Here is a 19,550-nt window from a genome sequence, read left to right on the forward strand (position 1 = left end):
AGACGGAATAAAAGGCCAAACCTAAGGAAATACTAACTATTACATATTTCTCTTTAGGTCCTCCGTCTTCTCAATGGCGCCTTGAAATTACATATTAATTTCTATACTACTATAAGAAAACTTCAATTGAATTGAAGGGAATCAGATGAGAGGAGAAATTACAACAGATAGTAGAAAGGCAGGACGCGCATGCCCTATTTCAAAAATACCAAAAGACTAAAAGAGGGTCCAAATATGTCCATAACTCCAAACATGCATAGACTCAATTAAATAAATTTAATTGGTTGATTACATAACCGGCTTATGTAATATTTAGGTTAATCACATTAACTCGTCAAATTAACTTTCATCCAATTTTACTTCTAATCGTTTTGTATCTTTATATTAATAACCATATAAAACGTTGATTATGCACGTCCCAATTATTTTGATTTCAATTCATTTAACACTTTGATTTACATATTGGTAAAAACAAACATTTAAACAAATTTTTCATTCGATAATCAAAACAGAAAACTATTAATTTCTAAAACATATATATACATTTAATACAAAACGATTTTAAACCATTTAAAATCAAGTGAGTATCGGGCCGGGCCCGAGAGCGGGCTGCTGCCGATTGGCAGCAGCCCTTAGGGCACGCGGGACGCCACTGCCTTGCGGCAGCGGCGCCCCTGCGCCGCACACGGCTGCTGCCGCGAGGCAGCAGCCGCGCGACAGCGGCCAGTCGCGCCGTGAGGCGCGACTCGGGCTGCTGTCGTTATTTTTTTTTATTAAATGTATATATATATGTATATGTATATATATCAGTTCTAAAATAATTTTAAAATGATTTTCAGAAATAGGAAAAACTACAATAGATTTCCGTTTTATCATTTAGAATTAATAAAACTAATTTTATCAACCTAACTATAAAACTAATAGATTTTGTTATAATGATTATCAACCGAAATAATTAGAAACATAAGCATAATCAGTTTTAATTAACAATTAATCAAAACTCTATTTATCTTTAGAATTAATTAATCAAAACTATTTGTCAATTAATCCTAACCATAAATATTTATTCAATCATATTGAAAACTTCTATATTTTCATATATGAAATAACGGATTTAACGATGTCTCTGATACCACTGAAGGAAATTAGGGCTAAGGTATAGCAGCGGAAATATAAAAATTTTAGCCTATTTCCTTTTAACCATAGGATCCGTTAATCGTTATTTCATATAAAGAGGGATAAGAAGGAATACCTTTCGATGAACAATCTACCGTTGTTAAAGAAGCGCCCACAATTCTTCTCCGAGATTCCAACCACAAAGTTTAACACAGAGAGGTTAAGATGAAATCAACCCTTATGAGATGCAACCAAAATAGATTGCCTCTAATTAACCAACACAAGATCAAAGAGAAAGAGGGATGAATAAGATTAATCAATCGATGGAATGCCGTATGAATTCTTGTCCACGAACTAGGGGATGGGAATTCTTTTTCTCTCACTGAATAGCAATTTCGAAAATCACTAAAGGGGGAGGGATTAGGCTTGGTCGAAATTCACATGGGAGGGGGTATATATAGTTGCTTGAATCTAAACCCTAGTTAGATAGGAATAGGTTACTTAATAGGAATCCAATTCGGAAAAGGATTCCTAATTATTATCTCACTATATATCTAATATATTTAGGATAATAATAAATAACCTAATTGGATAATAATAGGAGTATATTAATCCAATTAAAACTCCTAATTTAATTATCTCTTAATTAATTTAATTCATAATCCTAATCAAATTAGGATTAATGGAATAAAATCAATTCCTTATCTCTATATACAAATTTCGCCCCCCCTCCATATATTTGGGCCTTACTGGGCTCAATTGGGCTTCCATCTATTAATCATATCCATCTCTCTTTCGGTTCCAAGTCTTATGTGTGATCCATTAGGTTCACTACAAGAAAATAGCGAGTTCTAAATCGTTTTAGCGACCGAATTTTGTATTTTAGCGACCAAATGCGTTCGGTCGCTAACTAGCCTGTTGCTAAATTTTGCAACCCGAATTCCCATCTGCGGTCGCTAATATTTGCGACCGCTTTAGTAACCACTCTCGGTCCCTAACACTAGAATAGGGCCCACTTTCATTACATGAGTTGGGGCAGTTTACCGACGAACTAGAACATAATATTTTTGTCGGTAATTTTGTTGATAATTTGTTATGACGTATTCACAGACAAATTGAAAATGAACAATTCTGTCGTAAATATATACAAGATAATAATTTTTTATTTTTTATTATTATAATTATAATCAAAATTATAGTATAATTTTGTAATATAAATGAAACTCAGAATATATTTATAAATAGTATTTGAAGTTACATCAAAACATATAAATCTCATAATCCAAGTGCTAGATTAAACTTAATAAGTTAAGTCAAAATATATAAATATCATAATCTAACACCTATACTATGATATAAATATCCAATACAAAAATTTATCCATCCCTATTAAGCCCTCCAGCACCCACAGCCACACTAGCCGAAGTCCTGCATAGCCAAAAGACTTCCAGAGCACTCACAACCACACTCATAACAGTGAAAGTCCTGCATAACCAGAAGAGAGGTTCTGAAAAGGAAATACAAGTAGAAAAGAACAAAACAAAGTGGATTTCTATACAATTAATTTAAGTTCCAATATGATTTAAGTTGAAATAGTGCACTACATAGACCATATTAAATAAATACTACATTTCGAGCATAACGTAATAGAACAATGACAATCAAATTGAATAGATGATTAGATGTATCTATCTGATATTAATTGGACATTAATTTATGATTACTGTCTCATTTGCAGAAATACATTTTATAACTGATCGCAAGAGGAGCATCAAGCAGCAACAATGACAACAACCCTAATAAGCAAGGAAACATATAATTACGGCTTATAAAGCCACAATTGAACACAAATAATAATAATAATAATAATAATAATTCACACATAGTTGAAATTGCCAATTTTTCTAAAGCATGGATAATTTCATTATCTGATCACGGGATAAAAACAATATAAATATCATTAAGCTCTTGAATGAGCTTTTTATAATCTGAAGTTATGATTCCTAATAGATATAGATCCAATAAAATCCGATAAAATAGTTTAGTATGAGACTATGAATCTTAGTATCAACATAATAGAAAAGGCGTGAAAGCTGGCCAGAATGTGTTGAAATAGAAGATTGCAAGACAAATCAATGAGTATAAAATTCATTGAAACAGAGCATGCTTAAATAGAAGTTGTACACAGGTGGATTCTATTACAATGAATATGGGCAACTAGTTGTACAATGCAACTACTTGAAACACTATATATATGCAGCAAGAAGCATAATATGAAAAACACATTTTCTCAAGAAAACCACATGTAAAAGGGCGGCCCGATGCACTACGCGTACCCGCTGAGTGAGGATCCGAGGAGGGGTCCCACCACAAGGGTGTACTGGGGGCAAGCCTTCCCCTTTTTTTTGGCAAGAGGCCACTCCAAACACTCGAACTCGTGACCTCTTGGTCAAGAAAACCACATGTAATTGCATATAATAATAACAACAGTAAAAACATTAGCCCTAGGGTTAGTTCTGTCATCATATAAGAATTAGCACCAGGGTCAGGGTCATTTTCGACATCCTGATTTATCTCCTAATCAAATGAGAAATCAAGATGGATTTCATCTCTCGCTCTAGTCCTGTCACCAAGGCAGTTATTCCCCTCACCACAAAGCTCAAACATATAACAAGTTGTTAGATCATGAATGATATCATGAATGAGATGTCTTGCTTCAATCATGTAATTCACGTCTTTAAACAAATTTATCCCCATCATATATATAACCATATCATCTACGGGTATACTAAATACGCTACAAATGAAGAGGCATGGCTAGAGTTCAGTTGGTATGTTTCTTGGCTTAGTCATACATGTGTCCACATGTGCGTGTGTGAAGTAGAGAGGGGAAGATAGATGATCAAGCCTATTCAAAAGATTTCAGCCATAAACATAAAATTTGAAGCATGGTGCAGCATATTGTTTGTTACCTCAATTTCCATCTTAAATGAAACTAGGCGTGCCATGGCTACAACAACTGCTTCTTGATCAAATCCAGCTATCAATCCTACAAACAGATTGAATATCAACAAAACAATCTATCACCGTTATCACATGAAGATTGAGAAAGATGCACATATTTTGAACAATCTATCAGTCCAAGTGAACTAGGTTATAGCAGCCCAACTCAACCTACAAATATTCTCACCTATAGTTTTTTACCTCCTTAGATAAGTACGGGAGATGAAAACATTTAGTTTACATTATCATTATGTATGAAAATTATAGATAAGGGTGTTTGTTGGAGTAAACATTAGAAAAAAAAACAGAAAGAAAGCTAGATGTATACCCTTACCCATATATATATTGCTTTTCCTTTGTTTCATTGTAATTATGTGAAGTGTGGCTCATGAGATAATATTCTATTGAAAACGAAAAGCTTGAAAGCTTCCTAAAAATTCCAAAAGGTACTGCATTAGAACCAGGGGCATTTTCCAAAAGGTTGGCAAGAGGCCGCTAAAGACTCGAACTCGTCTTTGGTCAAGAAAAAATATCAGACCTTTCATTCCCCACATAATTAAATTTCTTAACCACAAACTTGTAGAAGTTGTCAAGTCTTTGATCATGGAATCTACAATTAATACTTAGAAATCCAGCAGTATTTAGAAACAAAAACATTAATGAATGACAGGGTTACTAAAACAGGAGAGGAAAAGAAGTTAACAAGCTCCTTCATCAATCAATAAACTCAGCATATTTCTCAAAAAAAAAAAAACATCAACCAAACCCAGGATGAACATAATTCGATATCATATTAATCAAAGTGCATCCAAAGTGCTAATTAATAATCATGCACAGTGATAATGAAAGAATTATAAAGACTTATTTATGAAAGAGCTCCCTGGATGTTTTTGTATGTTTATAGAAACAGAGCATTTATCCTTACTCATGCGTTTTTTAACCTCATAATCAAAATTAAGAGTATAACTAGCAAAATCGTACCTAAAATCAGCCAAATTATAGGGCGTGGGAGTATTCTTCCATCTCTTTCATGTTATCCCCCAAACACTTTTCCTTGATCTCGAGATCTTGCAATAAGGATTGAAACCAGGAGCAATGAGATCTAGATGTCGTCTACGGGATCTGAGAGGCCGAGTCTATCAATGTCGTCCCTCCAACAAGTGAAACATGAAATTATGGATTTGAGCTTATCTTTGAGAGTTGAAGAATAGCACTCGGTAAACATCGACATCGCCATTTTTGTTTTTTCTTGAAATAACTGATGTGAGGAAGAAGAAGACAAGAGAGGATTAGCTGAGGGCTTAGGTGGGAGATGATATTAGGTCGGAGCAGAAGAAAGGAGAGGGCAGTAAGATGAGTAAAAGGCCGATCTTTCAGGAGAGGAGGATTGTCGAGGTCGTAGAGAAGAGAGAAGAGGGGTTTTAGGGTTTTAGGGTTTTCTTTGTTTTCTTTTATGTTTATATATATACTTCTTTTTTCTTTTTAATTTATTTTATATTTTCCTTTTAATTTATTTTATGTTTTCTTTTTTCATTTTATTTTGCAACAAGCAACGCAGTTGCTAAATGAAACCATGGGTCACTAAATTTGGGGTCAATTTTGCTTGTTGCGTTTTTGCAACAGATGAAACTATTAGCAACCGACTCGGTCGCAGTTTAGCGACCGAACTTTTTCTGGTCGCTAAATTCAGTTGCTAACTTGCTGTTTTCTTGTAGTGGTTCTTACTACTTCTGGCCGTATGCAACTATTAAATTAATTTCTTCAAGAATTATATTTAATCCTTGCATAACGGAATGATGTACTGAGTATGTTATTGGCAAGTCTGTAATCATTCCCCCAGAGTCTGTTAAGAAGACAGGTTGATTCTGTCGTTAACCCTTCCGTATTAGTTACGGTATAATACGATCCTTTATCAACTACATCCTTGAACTGAATCTTATGACTATGGGTAATGTCAAGTCACATATAGCGAGACGTTCGTTTTACTTGTTCTTGGCCGAGTCAACTCAAAAAGATAGGTTAAGTGAAATCTGTATTTCTACTTTTAAGCTATCACCTTGCAAGGGTTTAGAGTCGAGTCTTCCACAAGCGATCCTTGGATGTATCTCCCATTAATCGGGAGTGATAAATGCTCAATCCAATGTATAACTACCCTGACATTACTTCCTGTGACACCCAACCTTTGCAGTTCACACCCCAGAGTCATCTCTGTTAAGGATCGTGGGACCGCGGGATCAAAGTCTCACATTCAGTAATTCAGGATGACCAATTAACATTCTTTTGAGTCTGAGGATTAGTTATACCTAGTAATACCAATGAGATGAACAGTTGACAAAGATGAATCTACCCATCCTGTTATCTCAAATCGGATCCCCAATCCTAATGAACAACGTTTCACCGGATCTATGTAACTGTCCAGATATCTATATATATAAAGCTTGTGAGATCAGCTTTCTGTCGGACAGAAGACATTGTTACATACAAGTCTCAACCGTGATATATCAATCCTAAACATATCACTTGACTTGGGGTGGTTTTAAGTTTATTAGTTTATTATAAAGTTTTGTCTCACTTCATGCTTGTATGAACACTTTATAATCACTTTAAACAAACTTACGGATTTCCTTTTATTAGACTTTATTCAGTGCTTAAAAGGGATTGCCTTTATATAGTTATAAAACATATATCTCATTAAAACAAATGATATAAAGAACAATTCATTTACAATAAGTTTGTATCCCGCAACAATTGACTATAGGACACTAAACCCCAACAAGGATGAGTTCAAGCTAATTAGCAAGTGAAAAGGGAAGAATCCACCCTCGGAACTAGCTAACCAGACTCAAAGCCGTCTCTTAGGACTTGGATGGTGGAGCTTTCGAGCTTGGTGCATGGAAATGGAGCGGGACTTGGATGGAATGCTGGAATCAACGAACAAGCTCTCAAGATGGAAGAGTTTGGCTACATAAAGCCTAAAAACAAAATCAAATGACAAGAATTACAAGAAGTAAGGTGTCTAATGTGTATGGTCTAAGGTGTATAAATGAGTGCTAGTCACTCTTATTTATAGATCAAGCTAGGGGCAAAATTGTAATTCCACAAGGTGCAAGCATGGAGGAACATAATTTTGTGCAGAAATCCTATAATACGCCCCGCATATGGTGGTGTACGCCCTGCGTGTGTGCCCATTCCGTTAGAAATCTCCTGCATGTGGACCAATTCCAGATCTTGTTGTCTCAAACACGCCCCGCGTAGAATGGCATGCGCCTTGCGTGTTTGAGACTCTGACTCTTTATTGCTTGATTTGGTCCTTTTACGCCGTGCGTAGCTTGAGGCACGCCTTGCGTAAATGAGTCTTTGAACTTTTATGTTGAAGAATTCCCTTACACGCCCCGCGTGTAAGGTAGTACGCCCCGCGTAGGGATAGTTGACCCAGGGAGACCATGCAGTCTGACTTTCAGGATTAGGCTAATTATTTCTGACATGTTTCATACGCCTCGCGTATGTTGACTAGATTCCGCGTGGTGCCTGTGGATAGGGCAATTATTTTTGACTCCATGTTTCACGCCCCGCGTAAGGGATGAGGCGCCTCGCGTATTGAGTGGATTTTCACTCCTTGCTCGTACCTGAAATACAAATCTCAAGAGCCGAGTTAGCTTGACGTTTTTATTTCCTAAATTACTCAAAAACAAGGAAAATTAACTGAAAGCGCGGAGTTTATTTTTATTCCGTTATTTTATTAAAACACTCTATTTTTGTAATTAAACTTATTTATTTCTTCTAAAATTAACCCGTAAATCACGCTAAAAGATAGGGGTAAAATACCCCTATCAAACCTCCTCGGACTTTAAAGTTTTACTTGTCCTTAAGTAAAAGAAATCGAAAGACAAGGGATTGAGATTATTAAGAAACAAACCGTCGGTCGGTTTTACCAAGTGCGTGATTTCAAAGTTAAAGTTTTATGCAAAGTTTTCGGTAAATACCCACACAAACAATCGAGTGACCAAAACTTATTTGAAACCTCCATGATCAAAACTAATAGGCAATATTAACGGGGGTTGATTATCTTTTGAGAACCCGATAGTACCTCACCAAGGGATTTCACTCTTACGCTCAAACTTTGGTGGGTCGGTGTTTTAGCACTCTTCTTTGCACTTACCCGAGATCACTTTGAGTTTGCATTTTCATCCGGGTTTTTTCTTCTATGTTATGGTTTAGACAATATTAAAAATGAACCCGGAGGGGGGTTGTAATGTGGGTGGCTTTTTAGTGGTTAATTTTTGAAAACTCGAGTTTAGATACCATTTTGATGATTGCACCGTATTTTATTTCTTTGGCCTCGGTAAGTTTGTGAAATATAACTCGAAATTGCTCGGATGGAGCTTGAGAATGCCTTTTTATTCTTTTATTGTATTTTTTCTTTTTGTTTTGAGAGCGGCACAAAAACGATCTCGAGAGCTTGTGGTGTTCACTTATTAAGGCCTTGACTTATTTTGGGTGCAAATTGATTTTGTTGGTATTTAAACAAGAGGAAAAAGAGGGTTAATTGTTAAAAGGGTGTTGACAAGAAAAGTCGGTTAGTAGGCTCAAGGGGGTTTCCTAGAGGTTGATAAAAACGAGAAAAAATAAATTAAGCAACGAATTAGACTAAGTGGGTTCGTTTTATCATCTATTGTCATTTTAACCAAAATAGGTGTACTTCACCCGGTATTAGGTGCAAACTCTATGAGTCGAGTGAAGTCAAAGCTCTCGAAATATTGTGAAAGAAATAGGGTTCTCGTACGAACTCCTTTAGGCTCAAAATTACCTTACAAAATTTCGGGTTTAAATTGTGTACTATCGAGTCTTCGCTAAACTTTCAAACATCCCGTTTTTTTTGCCTTTTTAAATTTCATTATGGAGATGACATGTGGGTTAGGACTCGATGCTTTTGTTTAGTATAAACCTAGACTTTGCATAAATTCTAGAACTTCAAAATTAAGACTAAAATTTCTTATTAAAACCGATCTTTTGTGTTCCTTCTTTTCATTCTAAGGACAAATAACGGAACTTTTATTTTATTTCCGAGGGAGGTAGTGTGTCGGAAAAATTTAAAGAATCAATAAATTAGTTTAATTATTTTGTTGTTTATTTATTTTTGTTTTTGTTAGTGAAAACAAACTGAAAGTGCGGGGTTGCACGACCCTCTACGTTATTAAAATGACGTCTATTCCAAGGACGTCGCAAAAGAAGAGAAAAACAAAAACAAAAATAAAGATGAAATGAAAAAGTAGGCCCTTTAAAGTTTGATCCTACACGAGGCGTGCCCTAGGGGGCGCCCCGCGTAGGAGGTACGTTTTGAGCTTTTATGGAGCAGAGACTCAAATACGCGGGGCGTAGTAAGAGGGGTGCCCCGCTTGTTCGAGTTTCTGAGCATTCTATGCAAGAAAAAGGAGGATTACGCGGGGCGTACAAGGAGGTATGCCCTGCGTGAATAATATTGTTGGTGCAAAATTAAAAACATATTAAAGATAAAATGATTACGAAAATAAAACGTCATAACATGAAACACAAAAAGTTAGAAATATATTAAAAATAAAAAGGGAAGTACAAGAAAAACAAAAAAAGATAACAAAACTAACTACGGAAACATCAAAAATAAAAACGAAAAAGCAAAGAAAACATAAAACACAAAAAGAAATAGAGACTATGGTTGAGGCGGAGGAGGATTGCCGTGGAGGTTGAAATAGGAGGCGAAGGAGTTGGTGAGGGCATCAAAGTGAGCATCGAGATGGACCCGATCCTCTCGTTGTTGCGCCTCAATGGTGTCAAAGCGGGAGTCAAAATGGGCCCGATCATGACGTTGGTTATCCTCCAAAATATCCAACCAAGAATAAAGAGAGTTGAAGTCGTGGAGGGGTGGAGGACTAAAATTGAGGCCCATGCTCGAGTTCGAGTCACCTTCCTCATTGGAGTGGGCCGCCCCTGAAGTTTCACCGAGGCCGGAGGTTGGACGCTTAAGAGACTTAAAGGCGTTCTTTTTCACGGGCTGAGGCAAAAGGCTCGGGAGGCGATCAAGAGCAGCTTCACCGAGAGCGGTGAGGGCAAAGATGGTAACGAGGTGGCCAAATCCGAGCTTGGCCCGCTTCCGGATGGGTGTGGAGTGGAGGTGAGCGGCCACATGGTAGGCGAGGTCATAAGTGAGCCCATTGGCACAACAATAGAGGGCCAACAGTTCGTGCTTGTTGACCTTAGTGGACTCAAACTTCCCCGAGAAGTAGAATGAGATGAAGCGGTGGAGAAGTTGGAGGATAGGGTCGCGGATGAGAGATGGGCGGAGGTTGGAAACGTCGTAATCCTCGGACCCAGTGATGGAGGTCCAAAATTCATGAGCGGAAACGCCATCGGGCCAACGAGATATGCCTCCCTCCGCTTGGTAAGTGAAATGGTGTTGGAGCCACTGAGTGTCAATGGAGAAGGGACGGTTATGAAGGCGGAAGTTGAAGAGGGCGGCTCCGGGGACGTTGGAGGTGAGGGTGGTGTAGAACTCCACCACTAGTGACGGGTACACCTGCCGATGCGTAGAATAGAGATCGTACCAACCGAGGGCGCGGAGGCGAGCTTCGAAAGCACCACCAACATTGTAGTGATTAAGTGTGCTACGTTGGATGTATGGGAGCTCCATGATGTGGGCGGCGGAGAGTGTTTGGTAGTTGTGGGCTTCCTCTTCGGTGAAGAGATGAAAAGGAGCCCGGTAGACGCGGGTGAGCGGTGGTGTTTCTTCCCGTTCGGGTGGTGGTGGTGGTTGTTGGTTTTATGTAGAGCGGGAAGAACGGGCCAGAGTGGACCGTGGGGGACGCATGTCGGCGGTTTGCTTTCGCCTAACCATGGTGGTAATGGAGGATAGAGGAAGAGTAGAAGAGGGGTAGGAAAGTGTATGTGGGGTGCGAGGAAGAAAAAGAAGAAAAAGAGGGGTTTATATAGGGGAAAGTGGGGAATCCAAGTAAAACTCGGATTCCCATAGGGGTACGCGGGGCGCGAAGGGGCCACGCCACACGTATCCCTCCCCCTGAACTTATTTTGCGCAAGAATGGTGCGGTACGTGGGGCGTGAAAGGGGGCACACCTCGCGTATCGCACCTCGTGCCCCTTTTTACTGGAAAAAGGGGTGAGGACGCGGGGCATACATGGGGTTATGCCCCGCGTAGAAGACAGAAGATGAAGATTTTTTTTGGTTTTAGCAGTTTTCTGATTTTTAATTTTGTGATTTATGAATTTTTAATGAGTTTTTAAATGGTTTTATGATTTTTATTATTAAGGGGGTAGTTAATACAAAATTTGTTGTGGAGGGAGGTTGAAGATTTGAATTTGAAAAGATGGAGGTTTGATTGGAGGGAAGAGGAGGTGGAGTGTAGGAGTGGAAAAGGTGTATAGGGAAGAGGAGTGATGGGAAATTTAAAAAACTGCCATGGGGAGTTGTAATTCACAACTCCCCGAGGATACGCGAGGCGTGCCCTGGGGTGCGTCCCGCATGTCCTCCCACGTGGCGTTTATTCAAGAGTGTTAAATGTTAAAGCGTACACGGGGCGTGGTAGGAGGGACGCCCCGCGTACCGTGTCTTTTATTGCTTAATGGATTTAGACACGTAGATACGCAGGACGTAAGGGTGTGTACGCCCCGCGTGTCCTAATATATTTTTTTTTGGGATTAAAATAGGATTTGTTTTTCCTTTAATTTGTGAAAACTAAAAATAAGAATAAAAATAGAAATGAAGATAAAAATGATAAGAATAATTCTGAAAGACGAAATGTGGAAAGTAAAAGTTGGGCACGAAAAACTCCTTTATTCGAGCTTGGGTTGCCTCCCAAGAAGCACTACGTTAGAGTCGGTGAGCTCGACTTAGCATTTCCTCCTAGGTGTATGCTTCCACTCGCGTTAGGAATTCAAATTCTTGAATAAACAACCCGTACCTGCAAAACGGGTTATTAGTCTCAACAAAAATTAATAAAAACCAAAAACTACATTTAAAGAAATTAATGAAGAGTTTAGTTTGCTCCCTTTTTGACTCCTTTGGTAGTTCAAAAAGAGTGAAATATTCCGAGGTAGAAGGAACCTCAAACTCTTCTAGTTTTAGATTCATTTCCATGGGTCCGCGCACAACCGGCTCATCGATGTCCGTTTCCTTATAACTAAAACAATCTACATTATTTGGGGGATCCTCTTGAGAAAACTCAATTAACTTGAGCTTCCCATTTTAACAAACCGAATTGGAATCTCGAATTGATTCGTCCGCGGTGGAATCAAGAGGAGACTTCAATCTGGCCAATAGATTTTCCAAATCCATGCGATATGCCTCAGTGTTAGATAATCCTTCATGAATGTCTTTAAGCATAGAGATTACCACATCGAATTGTGAGGTTGATTGTTGGTGTGAACATTCGTCATCCATGCGGTCGTCCCACAGATGACGACTATGAGGCATCATACCATGGAAGAAATCATTAGTAATAACAAGAAACAAAATAAATTATTCAAAAAAAGAGAGTAATATCTACAAATGCTTAGACTAACAATAAAACGTTTTTGTCTAATATTGCAAGAAATTATAAATCCCCGGCAACGGCGCCAAAAACTTGATGTAAGTTTCGTCTAGTGGTCGTATTTCTTACGACGAAATATATATTACGATGTTAAGTGCGTTATGACTATGGATGTGATCTTTCTAAATGCTCTATCTTTACTAGACGTCACTACTTAGGGGCAAGTGTACCCCGTCGTATCAAGTAATAATCCGGTTAAGACCGGGTATCGAATCCACGGGATTTATAACTACAAGTATTAAACGACTCGGTTTTATACGTTATTTAAGCGGTGAATACTTTGAGGTTGATATGGGGACCAACTACAAACTACTCCTAACTACGGGTGAGGCGAATTTATATAACAAAACTCTATGAAGTGATATGGATGCGATAAGTTATAACTATGACAAATAACGACTTCTAATGTTTATACGGTTGATGGTTTGCTCTTGCAAAGACGACTATGTGTAGTGTAACCGACCCGTGAAGTACTTAGACTACGTGGTTCCTAGTCAAGGCGTGTCTAATGCTTGGGACCAGAAATTAGGGCCCGTAAGTTCCGTGGCTTGTCAATTCCTACGGTTTCTGGTTTGTCACTTCCGGTAAGGCAACACCTATATGAATCCCTAAAGATATCCCGAATGGCATCGGAAATCGCGTTCTCCTACACAATAATCAATTATGAATATCAAAACAAGTAATAAACATCAACACATATATAGAAAAGAAGATTATGAATCATAAATTATAAATATGGAGAATGTAAATATGAATTACAACCAAGCCTAGTACATATGATGAGTTCAAGCTAATTAGCAAGTGAAAAGGGAAGAATCTACCCTCGGAACTAGCTAACCGGACTCAAAGTCGTCTCTTAGGACTTGGATGGTGGAGCTTTCGAACTTGGTGCACGGAAATGGAGCGGGACTTGGATGGAATGCCGGAATCAACGAACAAGCTCTCAAGATGGAAGAGTTTGGCTACATAAAGCCTAAAAACAAAATCAAATGACAAGAATTACAAGAAGTAAGGTGTCTAATGTGTATGGTCTAAGGTGTATAAATGAGTGCTAGTCACTCTTATTTATAGATCAAGCTAGGGGCAAGATTGTAATTCCACAAGGTGCAAGCATGGAGGAACATAATTTTGTGCAGAAATCCCATAATACGCCCCGCGTATGGTGGTTTACGCCCTGCGTGTGTGCCCATTCTGTCAGAAATCTCCTGCATGTGGACCAATTACAGATCTTGTTGTCTCAAACATGCCCCGCGTAGAATGGCATGCGCCTTGCGTGTTTGAGACTCTGACTCTTTATTGCTTGATTTGGTCCTTTTATGCCGTGCGTAGCTTGAGGCACGCCCTGCGTAAATGAGTCTCTGAACTTTTATGTTGAAGAATTACCTTACACGCCCCACGTGTAAGGTAGTACGCCCCGCGTAGGGATAGTTGACCCAGGGAGACCATGCAGTCTGACTTTCAGGATTAGGCTAATTATTTCTGACATGTGTCATACGCCTCGCGTAGGTTGGCATACGCCTCACGTATGCTGACTAGATTTCGCGTGGTGCCTGTGGATAGGGCAATTATTTCTAACTCCATGTTTCACGCCCCGCATAAGGGATGAGGCGCCTCGCGTATTGAGTGGATTTTCACTCCTTGCTCGTACCTGAAATACAAATCTCAAGAGCCGAGTTAGCTTGACGTTTTTATTTCCTAAATTACTCAAAAACAAGAAAAATTAACTGAAAGCGTGGAGTTTATTTTTATTCCGTTATTTTATTAAAACACTCTATTTTTGTAATTAAACTTATTTATTTCTTCTAAAATTAACCCGTAAATCACGCTAAAAGATAGGGGTAAAATACCCCTATCAGGACCCAAAAAGAGTTGGGTACCTAAAGATGAATGATTCAAAATGCAGGTGAGCCTGAGGTGCGTGGAAAAGTCAAAGCTCTGGTATATTGACAGCGCATGCTCGAGGCACATGATTGGTGATGAAACTCAATTCATCACACTTGAGCATAAACGAGGTGGAAGTGTAGCTTCGGAGACAATAAAAAGGGTAAGATAGTCGGTTCAGGTACTATCGGAGGTAACCCTACTATTGAGCCAGTCTCCTTAGTCAGGGGTCTCAAATATAACCTATTGAGCGTAGCTCAGCTGTGTGATAGCGGTAGAAAGGTTGTATTTGATGCCACTGAGTGTCATATACTCGAGGGAAAAACAAATAATTTAATTTTAACTGTCCCTCGTGTTGACAATGTCTACATGTTGAGTTTAGAAAAGAATTTTTCAAAAAATATATGCTTAGTGTCAAAGGAGGACAACTCCTGACTATGGCATAGGAGACTTGGTCATATAAGCATGGACCTCCTTATCAAACTAGCAAGAAAGCAATTAGTTGAGGGATTGCCCAAAATTAGATATGAGAAAGATCAATTATGTAATGCTTTTCAGCAAGGTAAACAAACTAAAAAGTCTTTTCAAAATAAAAATATTGTCTCAACCAAGCGCCCATTGGAATTACTACATTTGGACCTTTTCGGACCTGTCCAACCACTCAGCTTGGGTGGTAAGAAATTTTCCTTAGTCATTGTAGACGATTTCTCTCGGTATACTTGGATCATCTTGCTGAGTAGCAAGGATGAAACATTTGAGATGTTTTCCACATTAGTCAAAAGACTTGAAACTGACAAAGACCTAAAAGTAGCTCATATTAGAAGTGATAATGGCGGAGAATTCAAAAACCAACAGTTTGACAAATTTTGTGAAGTCAGTGGCATTGACCATAATTTTTCTGCTCCTATGACTCCTCAACAAAATGGGGTTGTTGAAAGGAAGAACAGAACAATAGTCGAAATTGTTAGGACAATGCTGAGTGAAAATAGGCTTCCAAAGTATTTCTGGGGTGAAGCTATCCACACAGCATGCTATATACTCAATAGGGCTTTAGTTAGACCTATACTCAAGAAAACCCCTTATGAACTTTGGAAAGGACGAAAGCCCAACATTGGCTACTTTCGTGCCTTTGGGTGTAAATGTTTTATACTCAACACAAAAGAAAACCTTGCTAAATTTGATGCTAAAGCTGACGAAGCGATCTTTCTAGGGTACTCAACTAACAGTAAAGCATATAGGGTTTATAATAAACGAACTCAGGTTGTAGAAGAGTCTGTACATATTGAGTTCGATGAAATTGACCCTGTAGGAAAGATAACTCAGTCCGCTGAAGATGACCCAGGCTCAGCTTCCGCTGACCAAAATGGAGCCGCTGAGTCGTCACCACAAGGGCTGACCAAAGGTAAACACGAACCCGAAATTACCTTTGCTGACAAATCAACTCCTGCAGATATTGTAGAAACACCTATTCCAGAAAACTCAACATTACCTAAAGAAGTCAAAATTCCAAGAGGACACTCGGAGAAGTCCATTCTTGATGCTGTTGAAAACAAGCTGATGACGAGAGATCAGCTTAGAAAATATCTCAGCAATGTTGCATTCATCTCAGTTCATGAGCCAAAGAACTTCTCGGATGTTGAGCACGACGAACACTGGATCAATGCTATGCAAGAGGAGCTTGATCAGTTCAAAAGAAATGAGGTATGGGATTTAGTACCAAAACTTAGGAATCAAAAGACTATAGGAACTAAGTGGGTCTTTAGAAATAAACTAGATGAGCAAGGCAATGTAGTCAGGAACAAAGCCCGACTTGTAGCCCAAGGCTATAGTCAGCAAGAAGGCATTGACTACGGTGAGACCTTTGCTCCCGTTGCTAGGTTAGAGGCTATACGTATATTATGTGCATATGCTAGCTTTATGAATTTCAAACTATATCAAATGGATGTTAAAAGTGCGTTTCTTAATGGATTTATAAACGAAGAGTTTTATGTTAGTCAGCCTCCAGGGTTTGAAGATTCAAAATTTCCAAACCACGTTTATAAACTCAAGAAGGCCATGTACGGCCTAAAACAAGCACCACGTGTTTGGTACGAGAGGTTGACCAGTTTCCCGTTGACCAGGAACTATGTCAGAGGCAAAGCTGACACAACCTTATTCATTAAGAAAAATGGTAAAAATACTCTGCTGGCACAAATTTACGTAGATGATATAATCTTTGGTGCTACTGATGAATCTATGTGCAAAGAATTTAGTAAACAGATGCAAACTGAGTTCGAGATGTCAATGATGGGGGAACTCAACTTCTTCCTTGGACATCAAATAAAGCAAGGGAAGAACGACATCTTCATCAGTTAGTCTAAGTATGCCAAAGAAATGTTAAAAAAATTCGATATGGAAGAATGTAAGCCCATATCTACCCCAATGGGTACTGACACTGTCCTTTGTGCTGATGAGAAAGGTAAGTCAGTTGATAGTAAATTATATCGAGGTATGATTGGCTCTCTACTTTATCTTACTGCCAGTAGGCCTGACATTCAGTACTCAATATGTTATTGCGCAAGATACCAAGCTGACCTCAGGGAATCTCACCTTATAGCTGTAAAAAGAATTTTCAGATATTTGCAGAGCTCAGTTAATGCAGGTTTATGGTATCCAAATACAAATGACTTCACACTCATTGGATACACTGATGCTGACTATGGACGAGATAAGCTAGAACGTAAGAGTACTTCAGGAGGGTGTCACTTCCTTGGAAGCTATCTAGTATCTTGGTTCAGCAAGAAGCAATCATCAGTGGCCCTGTCAACAACTAAAGCTGAGTACATTGCTGCTGGAAGCTGTGTGGCCCAGGTCCTATGGATTAAGCAACAACTGGAAGATTATGGAGTACAAAATGACACAATTGAAGTCAAATGCGACAATAAGAGTGCTATTGACTTGTCCAAAAATCCAATCCAACACAGCAGGATGAAGCATGTCAGCATTCGACATCACTTCATTAGAGATCATGTACTCAAAGGGGAGATCAAGCTGACCTATGTACCAACAGATGAACAGCTTGCGGATATCTTTACGAAGCCTCTGACTCGTGAGCAATTTAACATACTAAGGGAAGCTATCGGTATGTCTAATCCTCTCCAATAAAATTCTATGCTTAAATTGAATGTTGAGTGACTACCATGCTGAGTGATTTGTGCTAAATTAGTAACTATTGCATGCTGAGCTAAATATGAATTATATCACCCTATGCTGAGTAGATACACATACTAAGTGATTATCTTAAGCTGAGTTACTAAACACGTGAATATTTCCTCTATATAAAACTGATCACTCAGAAAGACAAAAACGCTTGGTATTCTAGATGCTGAGTAAAGCCAGTAAAACAATAAATGCTAGCACGCGCATTGAATAGCCACCTAGGATGACGTAAGCGCAATAATTAGAAAACACATGCGCCGATTGTGTCATAAATGCCAGAATAATTGTCGATTGATCATCTCGAGGTCCAACCGCCACTTCAACGTATCAGATCAACTCGACACCCCTATAAATAGTGGATGAATTCCCACTCATACCTCTTTACACTCGAAAATTCTGGCATTCGATCTCTCTCTCTTGAATCCCAAAACCTCTCAAAAATCCTTGAGAAAATCATGTCTGATTCTCAAAACATCTCCGGTGCCGATTATGACCAAAATCGCTCCGATGAAAACCCTCCATCTCTTGCTCAGTAGGACTACGAAGAGACTTCTACTGAGTCTCAAGGACATGGTCAGTATGACCAATCCAAGGTCAACACTCCGAGCAAAAACCCATAAGCTGACCTGGCAACTCTGTCAAAGAAACAGAAAAAGGAGAAGAAGCAACCTAAGGAAAAGGAATTTCTTCAGGTTTACAACTGTGTAAAGAATTGTGAGGTACTTTGTTGCCGGTGGTTCTCCCCAAGTTTTGTAACAGCTGAGCAACCGTTCTGTGAATGGATCTCCAAAAACGGCTGGTCAGAATTCTTTTCTCTTTCCGGTAAAACTTACCGCCGGTTAGTAAGGGAATTATATTCGAATCTCAAATTGGATAAGGACAACGCTGACCATCTAGTCACCAAGGTCACAGGCAAGGACATCACGATAACTCCATCCTATCTAGCAACCTTGCTAAAGCTGCCAGCCAAAGGTAAAGAATTCAGAACCACAAACGCCAAACTTGACTACCCCGTTGATTTCTGTAAACCGAAGGACCACAAGGGAAAAATAGCCAGCACGTGTATGGGTCAGAATCAAAAAAATGGCTCATTACATACTGACCAACTTTATATTTCCTAAGGTGAACTCCGCCTCATCAGCCTCCAATTTCGAGCAGAATTTTATCTGGCACATGCTGACCTACCAACCACTCAACATGCCCGTATTTCTTGTCGGTGCATTCCAACGGAGTACTGGGAAACTCGGGATGAGCTCCCTCATCACAAGAATTCTTGAGGACCATCAGGTAAGCACGGTCGGTGAAGTTGAGTCATGGGGTACTGAAATCATAGCGGCACTACTGTTTGGGTTAGCATACAACCAACCCCTCAAGTCTAAGAAAGGAAAGGGGGTTGCTGAAGAAATTGAGGAAGAAGTTAATGCTGAGGAAGAAGCACAAGCTATGCCAACCAAGAAAGGAAAGAAAGTTGTGGTGAACAAGGAACCTGCTGACCGCACCAGACAGGATAAAAAGAGGAAAGCTGCCTAAACCTCTTCCAAAGATATTAACTCAGCTCCGAAGAAAATTCGGTTTGTATCACGTGCGAAGAAAGTTGATACTGAGCAAGGTCAGGAGGAACCTGAGTCAGCAGAAAAATAGAAAAGGCCAGTAGAGACTGAAGAAGAAAGTGAGGAAACCCCTGAGCAACCTTTGCAAAAGAAGAAGAAACCTTCTGGGTTAAAGCCGATTGGTGCACCTCCTCTAGAATTTTTAGTCTCTGAAGACTCACACT

General features: G+C 39.1%; 1 long non-coding RNA gene across 1 annotated transcript; it reads right to left on the reverse strand.

Moving 5' to 3' along the window:
- Positions 1-2,336: 2,336 nt before the first annotated feature.
- Positions 2,337-5,540, reverse strand: LOC136210607 (uncharacterized). The gene is made up of 3 exons (XR_010678128.1): positions 5,101-5,540; positions 4,089-4,165; positions 2,337-2,601 (listed from the first exon to the last, which is right to left on the reverse strand). It is a non-coding gene; the product is annotated as an uncharacterized lncRNA (long non-coding RNA).
- Positions 5,541-19,550: the final 14,010 nt, after the last annotated feature.

The sequence above is a fragment of the Euphorbia lathyris genome, chromosome 1 (assembly GCF_963576675.1).
Source record: "Euphorbia lathyris chromosome 1, ddEupLath1.1, whole genome shotgun sequence".
Taxonomy (NCBI): Eukaryota; Viridiplantae; Streptophyta; class Magnoliopsida; order Malpighiales; family Euphorbiaceae; genus Euphorbia; species Euphorbia lathyris.